The following is a 9,975-nucleotide window of genomic DNA, read 5'->3' as shown; positions in this document are numbered from 1 at the left end:
CCCCAAAGGACTTTGTCTACGGTTGGGGACACAGAGGTATCCCAGCCTGTGGGGAGAGACAGGTAGAGAATGTCAGCTCTGGCCATGTGCCCCTGGCACATTGAGGAGCCCCCAAAGAACACTCCATCCTTCTTCAGAGCTGTAGCCATTAGAGGCTGATGGGTCCCCTATCACTGGACTCTCCTTCTTCCATCTGCCTGTGACCAGGTTGATTCCTACCTTCTGCCAAATAAAACCGAAAGCAGATAGAACACTTGCTGCCTGGATTGACATTGTCAACCTGTCCGCCGAGTGTGCTGTTCTGATCCTGTGTGCTATCCCTCCTCCAGTAAACTCTTCATGAATGTCCACTTCTACCACTCAGAGTTGGCCTGCCATGGACCTTGATTCTGGCTACCCTGTTCTCCTTTTCCCTCAAGTTCCCATTACTATTGGTAACTGATTTGGGGGCAAATTACTTATCTTCTTTAACTTCCATGTTCTCATCTGTAAAACGGGGAAATATTATTTACCTTCCTCCTAGGGTTATTTAACAAGAAAATGTGAAAATACCTCGCTTATACCAATGCATGCAGTTGGTAACTACTGACACTGTAAAGATCATCTCCAGGAGCGCTGTTGTATGTAGCGCAGTTTCCTGGAGAGTCCTACTGTATTCATCAGGAGTTCTGGATTTCACTCTCATCTATGTCAAAACTAGCTTGGTGACATTGGTAGTCACTATTGTTTCCAGACTCCCATCTGCAATCTAATCTATTTTTACTAATTCTATAATCACTTGTTCTTTTGAATTTTCATATCTCCCATCTGTACCACTCATGTGACAGTTGTCTACCTGGTACTCTTTTTTTTTTTTTTTAAATGTTTTTTAGTTGTAGATGGACACAATACGTTTATTTATTTTTATGTGGTGCTGAAGATTGAACCCAGCTCTTCACACGTGCAAGGCAAGTGCTCTACCACTGAGCCACAACCCCAGCCCCCTATCTGGTACTCTTAATTATCATTTTTATCTATGTCTCCCTAATCTACCTAGATGGTGTGGGTAGAAGCTATGAATTACATTCTTTGACTACACCTGACTTATAGCCAATGATAAAAGCCAGTGTTTATGAAGTTATTGCTACAGCCCGGACACTCTGCTTTCCTGGTACCATTCACATGCGTGAGAAGCTTGAGGCTGGTGCTACTGTTATTTACATTTTGTGGATGAAGACCCCAAGGCTCATGTGGACTTAATGAACTTGCCCAAGGTCATCCAGCTCATGGTGGCAGAGGCAACGTTTGAAGCTCTGTGGTCTGGCTTCAGAGCTTGGTTTCTCTTTGCTGGTTAAGTCTCCTTTGTACTGCCTTGTCCAGTAAAGGCTTCTTGTAGGTGCCGAACACCCTCACCCTCTGCCCTTTGGTTCTATGCAGTTGATTTGAATGGAGTGGAAGAATCTGCTGGTGCAGAGGGCTGCTGGGCCTGAGCACTGGCATAAGAACTGAACAACAGAACAACAGAGATCCTCTCATCGTTATTGCTAAGTCCTCTTTGGTGCTCAGAGTGATGTCTGCACAAATCTGCTCTAGCCCAGAAGAGCTATGTCTGGCAGTACTATCAGTATTAAACTCTCTTATGTCAGGGTAGAAAGAGGGCAACTGTCTGGGAGTGTGGTGGAGGTATCACAAGCAGAGAAAAGAGGGTAAGAAGAAACAGAGTGGGCCGTGCTCATGATTTAGAATCCTACCAAGAGTGAGACCCCTGCATTCTCCTCCTAATGCAACAAACCCATACACACTTGAATCCGTAATTTTGTCCCTCTCAGTGACCTTTGCCAAGTTGCTCTCCAACTCTCCTTTTTGTCTGTGCAATGAGCAATGAACATAAAGAGAATACCTTCTTTGCTGGCTACCGGTGGGGTTTAAGTGAATACCTCTTCCTATGTCTGGTGCACGTCTGAGATTTAATAAATGCTGTGTATTAAAACCCAAACCTCAACACCATTTATGGCAGAAGGCTACTTGACATACAAAGAAAAAAAAAAGTAGAAAAGCTATTGGACTGGACTAACGTTTCTTCACCTCTGTTTTAATGCCGTGTTGCTAGGCACCGTGCTGACATCTGTCCCCTTCAGCCTCAGCCCTCCTAACCTTCACTTCCATTGTTGAAACCTTTCCTGGTCTCAGTTAAATGATGCACTGGAAAGACTTTCAAGTCACAGGGCACCTTCCATACTTTTGCTTCCTACAGCGAATAGTGAAGAGAACTTAGCAAATAGCTTTTAATTGATAAATAGCTTTTAATACACATCTGTTCTCCATTTTCTCTTCTGAATTGAAAAAATGATGACATTTCACGGATTGTTTATTGCCCAGACCTCCTGAAAAGATTTTCCTTATCTTAATAAATGACCACATTAGCATACCAATAAATCTGAAACCACGTATTGTAAATAATATACATTTCATTACTGCCTGTGTTCTGTGCATTGGCAAAGAGGATTAGGCAAACTCAATCATTAGTTCATGAAAAAATACAAACCAAGATATTACAGAGTAGGACTTTTCAAGTTTCAAAAACTTCAATTTTTTTTTGCTAATAACATTCCTTATTTTCTATCTCTTTGGTTTGCCTTTGACTTTCAGAATAGATTTGGTACAAGATGGACCTTTAAGGACACAGCAAAACTCTGAGGAGCCGCCATTTTGTATCAAACACCGCCATTTCCTGACTCGGGAGCCTGTAACAAGTTTTTATGACTCCACTCCACGGTCAAATCTGAGGGTTGAAGACTATGTTATCCCAACACATTTTCTTTGTAGAAATTTGTATATAAATATGTTTAACAAAATATCTCCAGAAAATTTCTGTAAAAGTGAGAGAGTTGAAGTAAGTGACATCCAAAGGGTGATGTCATTTTTAGTGACTTCTTCAGAGTTCAGAGAAATCATAACAATGAGAAAAAAAATTATCAAGCACTTGGTGGACTCTCATATTAAGGACTTTCATGTAATACCTTGCTTCATTTTATCATTGGCCCTGGGATGCAAGTATTTCACCTACACACAGTTTACTATTTCATGCGTCAGATACCAGAGGCCCTGAGAGGCAAAGAAATTTACCAAAGGCCGTTCATATGAGCAAGCAGCTTCGGTTCCAGTCTCCCTTTGTTCTCTCCATAGCCAATGCAAGGAAATGCTATCCCAGAATTTTTGCTCTACTTCTACCAACTCTGGTCAGGTAGAACGGTCCATTTTTCTATCAAATGGAGAAGACCTGGGGTTGGGTCTGCAGTGATCCAATCATGGCAAGACAATACACTTTCACAACTTTGCATTTATTAGTGTTGCCTCCGTGTAACCACAGGCATCTGACCTTACCTGAAAAATGGTATTATTGATCCGGAAAGGCCTTCAGCTCCTTTGCAAAGACTCAGCTCTGTATCTGCCAGAATACTGGTTCCTTCCTTCTCTTTTGGTGATGTCTATGCCATTGTGGCCCCAAGTCTCTGGTGTGCAGTTGGGAGGCTCCTAATCCTGTGGGAGGAGAGTTTTTGTTTCGTGGATAACCTGTGGTTAAAGGGACAGCAGCTTATAAGACCCAGCTGGGAGGGGAGAAAGGAAATACAGGAGCAGCCGTCTCTCACAATTCAGTGCCCAACAATGGCTAAGCTCCAGAACATTAAGGGATTATACTCGTTCTTGCAGCTGATGATATTGAGATCCATACTTCTCAAGTGGCCTATTACCCAAGCCTCTGGACATGATTATCAAGTAGCCCAGGACATTGGCATGCTCAATTATTATGGCATAACTGGATCTGAACTGCAAGCTTGTCAGAGTGGTAGAGCCGAAGGAACCACACCCAACCGGTCACTTGGAGGCCATTCCATTGCAAATCCTCCCAACTCCTGGCTTTTACTGAGTACCTACTGTGTGCTAGCAGCTACTAAATGTCTATCCAGATGTTATATCATTCGGAAACCATCTTGAAACAATGTTGCTGACTATCTTATGGGTGACTTTCATTTTCTTCCATTTTTTTTTCCTAAAAATATACATACATGTTTTATACCATGAACATACCTTTCCCATATTTTTAAAATCAGAAAACTTTATAAAATTATTTCTAGTGGGCATGAGGTATACAGTTGTATACTCCCCAGAGCTTGCTGATTTAACTTCAAACCTAGACCTTCATGTTTAAGGCACATTCTAAACTATAAGGGGCCCTGTGATTGGCAGGGAACTTGCTTTGTTCTCATGGTTTTGCATGGATGATGGGAAAAAATGGCTTTCTGGACTTTTTATTTTTTCAAAAGGGAATGAGTTAGGCTAAAATAAAACTCATGGCACATTCTCACCAGATGCAAACCTGACCCTTACAGATCTTCCCTTTTATCCTTGGTGAGGACAGCTTCTCACTAGGAACATGTGCGTAATAAACAGACTCATGTGCACCTGTCTGATACACACACACACACACACACACACACACACACTGTATAAAAATCAGTGCAGAAAGAAAATTATGAGGACCACATCCAATCTGATTCCAGGGTTTGAGAACCTGTACAGTGCCTGTCAGGCAGATATATCCCATTACTAAGTAATTGTGGTTACCAAAAAAAATGGGATCAAAATATTTTTCTTTTTCTTTCTTTTTTCATAAAAGAGGCTTATTTTGCTCCTACTTCTGCAAACGAGGGAAGACATTTGACCTTTGACTTCTTGAGCCTGGCTTATTTTACTTTGCATGATATCCTCCAGATTCATCCATTTACCAGCAAACGCCATAACTTTATTCTTCTTTGTGGCTGAGTTCAGCTCCATGGTGTATAAGTAACCATATTTTCTTTATCTTTTCATCTGTTGATGGGAAGCTGGGTTGGCTCCTTGGTAGGGGGTGGGGTAAGGTTGGGGGTGGGGATCCCATGAAAATGGAAAGGAGATCAGTGTGGAAGAGGAAACAGACGGAGGGGGAAGGAGGAGGATGGGAAGAGGGAGGGAGGAAGGAACTGCAGAATGATATTCACCAAGTTATGCTATGTATATACATGAATATGCCACAGTGAATTCCACCTTTATGTTTATCTATAAAGCAACAATTAAAAAATAATACATAAATAGAAGGAAGACTAGTGGAGTGGAGAGAGGGGGATGGGGGAGAGTGAAAGTACTAGGAATTGAAATGGAGCAAATGATATTCCATGTGTGCATGACTATGTCAAAATGAACCCCACGATTGTGTATAACTATAATGCACTAATAAAAACATTAAAAAGAGAGGCTGAGGAGATGCAGATAAATGAACAATAGAGAAGAAAAGCAAGGTAAAAACCAGTGTGAAATAAGTACACAAAATTACATGCCATAAAAGTCTGTATATTCACTAGAAGTATGCTAGAAATTTGGTGAGAGCTTTCTCCCATCCAGGTAAGAGATGAGAGGATCACAAATTCAAAGCCAGACTCAGCAACGTAGTGGGGCCCTAAACAACTCAGTGAGACCCTGTCTCTAAATGAAATATATATATATATATATATATATATATATATATTTCATTTATATTATATTATATTGCCTTATCTATATATATGGTAGGGAATGTGGCCCAGTAGTTAAGACCCTTGGTTCAAATCCCAGTACAAAAAAAAAAAAAAAAAAAAAGAAAAGAAAGAAAAAGAAAAATACATACCATTTGCCTAGAAAAAAAAATCCTACTTTCACCTGATATTGAGACCAGAGTGAAGTTTTTCTCCTGCATCTTTCTGTGAACGTCATTTTCTATATCCTTCCTACGCTAAAGTCGGCAGTGAATTTCTTGCTAGTTCATTTCTATACCCAAGACAATAGCATTCCAGCAACCTACATAAGTCTGGATGCTCTGCTTAGGTGGTGGCTGGATTGACATCCTTTTCTGAAATTTAAGGCAAATCCAATAAATACCATAACAACTTCACTTAGAGACAGGCCAGTGAGCATCACCGGATAAGTACAGTATTTCAGGCAGTCACTGGGAACTGGGTACCCCAGATGAATAGGATATGGTGTCTGCTGTGAAGAGTGTCCCATTGGGCTGAGTTTGTGGCTCAGTGGCAGAGTGCTTGCTTCACACATGTGAGGCTGTAGGTTCGATCCTCAGCACCGCATTAAAAATGAATAACAAAATAAAGATATTGCACTAAAGAGAGAGAGAGAGAGAGAGAGAGAGAGAGAGAGAGAGAGAGAGAGAGAGCTCCATTCCGGAGAGGGGTGGGGGAGAAATATGAAGAAAGTAATACACTCGAGTGCTGCATGTGTCACGAAAAATGTGTGGAGGGAGAGGTTGATTATGTCCCTATGGTGCTGGAGAAGAGACATGGACGTGTTTCACCAGAAGGCGTGGAGGACGTGTAGGAAAGGAAGATCTCAGGGGCAGACAGGAGTTGAGAGGTGTTCCAGCGGTGAGACAGAAAGGTTGCTTGGCTCCTGAATTCTGTTTCTGTTCCACAGGAAACTGGGAGAGATTAGTCCTATATTCATCAAGACCCACTTGGTTGTGACAGAATTCCCATCTACACAGATGGAGGAGAAAATGACTGCCAAATCAAGGGTGTATTGTCAGTCAAACCACAGGGAGGCTGAGGTGCAGCTGAGTGTCAGGGCTCAAACATCATCAGGAGTCATTTTGCAACTCTGTTTCTCCATATGGGTTGATTAAATTTCCTTTCCTCAAAGATGGTGGAGAACCTAGATCCTTGCTAATTCTTTTCTCCTATGATCCCTGCCACTAAAGAAATGGTCTATTTCATCTATAGTTTGAAAAATTCTGGAGAAGAATTTTGGATTGGGTTCAGCACCACCCAGGGGCCAATGAATGGAAGCCAAGGTGGGGAGGGAGTCAAGAAATAGTCTAGAAGCTACCATGATGGTTGTGCAGTTGGGGACAGGCTATCCCAAGAAGTTCATTGCTGGGCACACACAGCTGGATATCCTTCTCACTTAGTGGATGCTGATTATATACTAAGGTCAGGTCCAGGCAAGAGAGATGTGAGACAGTGCCCAAAATTCTCTCAGAGGGATGTCATGAAAAAAAAATTACTAATTTTTAGATAACTTGCTACTAAATTCAACTCCTTAGTTGCTCTCCTCTCCTCAATGCTTTCTTCTGGTACTTAGGGCTGAGGCCATACAGTCATGGTCCTTTAGGTCCATTTGGCTCTTTGAACATCTCTGAAGCCTTTGAAGGCTTCATATGGATTGTAAGAGCTAGATTCTCCCTTCTACAAGGGAGAGTGCATGTTCTGTGCTTTCTTGGTTATTCAGGAATCCCGTGGGAGCCTCTTGGTTCAACTAGGAAGGCAAAATAACAAGTCACCATTGGATTGCCATCAGTCTTCTAATGGTTCTTTTGTAAGGACCAAGATTTCTTCCAGTGATGATAAGCGCCAGGGACCTTGTTATGCAGGAGATCCCAGGGGGCATATGGATATGCAGCCTGGATCATTATCTGAACCTCCAGGGAGCCCCCACCCCATCCTTGGCAAGAGTGGAACTGAAATAATTATAATCCAGGATACATTTTATGGGGAAGACAGTAAATCACGTCAAAATAGAGAATCTACAACTGACCCCTTAGGTAGGTAAGCTCTTGGACCAGAGACTGAGAGTATTGAAGGACTCCACAGGGTCTTATAATCACATCAATTCAGAAAAATAGATGTTTATTAATCCTGAGAGATTTGTTTCACTAGGAAAAGTGTGCACAAAGTAATAGCAGCTATCCCTACATGCATACAGTATGTTGTAATTTCTTAGGATCTCCTAGGCTACTATTTCATCTAATCCTCACACAAAAAAATCCTGTGAGGTAGACAATAGTAGTACTATTATTTTATAAACAAGGAAACAAATTCTGAGAGGTTAAGTAAATTGCATAGGACCAAGTCTTATTTTAATGCTTAATTCTTTCTCTTTCACATCATCAATTTTCAGCATAATGAGTCGGTGCCCCAGCAATCTGTAACGATGACAAATTTCCAAAGTATGGTTGTGAATTCATAAAATTTTAATTCTATATAGTTACATACATATTCAGTATTTCAATCCAATACAGGCATTTTTTAAAAAATGCTGAAATCGTCCCAAAGTGACTCCTACTTCCGTGTCCTTTTGATATAACCCTGTTGGCCTTTGAAAGCTTCTTTAAAATGCTTCCATAGAATGTTCTGGGTTCATCTTACCTGTTTCCTATCCCAGCACTAAAATCAGCTATTTCTCCAAGGACTCCTGGTTTCTTTTTGTGAGAAATGGTGTTTTGACAATCAGTTGGCTAACCATCATTGACTATTGTGCTTTCCTAATAATATAAGAGGACCAACCAGGTCTGACCTCACAATATTAGCATGATAACTGTGGCATGTCAGCCGGTAACACACTACATTTGAAAGGAGCTGGGAGGCAGGGCACCACTAAATTGAATGTCCCTTCTGATTCCGGTGAATCAGCATTGCCTGTGTTGCCTGTTTGTATCGATGTGTATTGGGTTGAAGCCTATTTTTTGTTTACAGTACATTTTACTCCTCCAATGCTGACTAATTAACATACTTCGCGCTAGATCCTGTGCAGGGTTCTGGGGATGCATAACAGCTCGTAGTTCCTGGAATGAATGGGGCTGTCACTCTTGTCTTTATCCCTTTTGTAAGTAGTGGCCTATGCATTACACAGTAGGTGACTTTGAGTTGTGTTTTCTCGGCAGACAGGCCAGGTAGAGTCAATGACGGTGACACCATTGACTTCAAGTTCTACCTCCCGAGCCTTCCGTCCCCAGCGGACAATTGCCTTCGCAAGTCTGTTCTTACACAGAGTTCATATTTTCAGAGATTTCTAAAGGATACAGGGATTCTTAGATTCCAGGTTAATTGATCAAAACACAAACTCCGTTTCTTCTAGGCCAGTGGGCTGGACCCCAGGTGCAGCCAGAAGAAAAAAGAGCTGTTGTTTCCTATGAATGGAAATAAAAAACCAGCATTTAAGAGTTTAAGCCATATTAATGATCGGCATTTCAGGGCCCCAGATGGCATAGGTTGGATTACTGCATATATTCAGATTTTACCCTAAATGTCACCAAGAGGGAAGGTGTTAGCTTGCCCCAATTCTCATTTATTCAGCTGGATGCTCAGATCATGAGAAACAGGAAGTCTATATTGGCATAATAAATATTTTTAGAGCCTTGTCATTATTGCCTGGCCTTAATCTACTGGAATATAAATTCCATGAAAGGAAGGATTTCTGTCTGTTCTGTTCACTAGTCTTTCTCAAACACTTCGGTAATGCCTGAATATAGTAGCTTCCTCAAATACCATTTGTTAAATGAATTGATATTTTTCTCCCATAACAACACTGATCTGTGCAGGTTGTACTTGGTGGACTCTTCTTTGCTTTGTCTTGGTTCTTGTGTGTGTGTGTGTTTCCCTTCCAAGGGATGCACCTGTGTCTTGAATGTGACATTAGTTTAGTTTCCCACTTGCAAACTGCTTTGTCAAATTGAACAACTGATATCCTTTGTAGTGAAAAAAATATCTGGAGGAATGATTTCTACGGATGCAGTTAGTTTTAACATTTTTCAGCTTCAAAATAAAATGCATACATGTGTACTTGGGGGCATTTGTCATGCATAAATAGAGGTGGCAATTTGTCATACCTTAGCATACTCAGAGAGGGAAGATTCAGTTTACATCACCCAGGATAAACTACGCCATGATGAACAATAATCCCTCAGGCCTCAGTGCTCAATAAAATAGCAAAGGTTTGTTTATCTCTTGCTCTTACTACTTATTTAACATAGATCAGCTGAGAGGTCTTGGGTGGCCCGCTGATGGAACAGCTATTTGAAGAATTGTTAATAATTGTGGAAGAGGGAGAAATTATATGTTCCAGCTCACAGTGCATTGGCCAGAACTTGACTCGTGCAAATTAAAGTACCATCTGTGGGGCAGAGAGATGGGTGAT

The sequence above is a fragment of the Marmota flaviventris genome, chromosome 19 (genome assembly GCF_047511675.1).
Source record: "Marmota flaviventris isolate mMarFla1 chromosome 19, mMarFla1.hap1, whole genome shotgun sequence".
NCBI classification, from domain to species: Eukaryota; Metazoa; Chordata; class Mammalia; order Rodentia; family Sciuridae; genus Marmota; species Marmota flaviventris.
Note: the sequence above shows the minus strand (reverse complement) of the source record.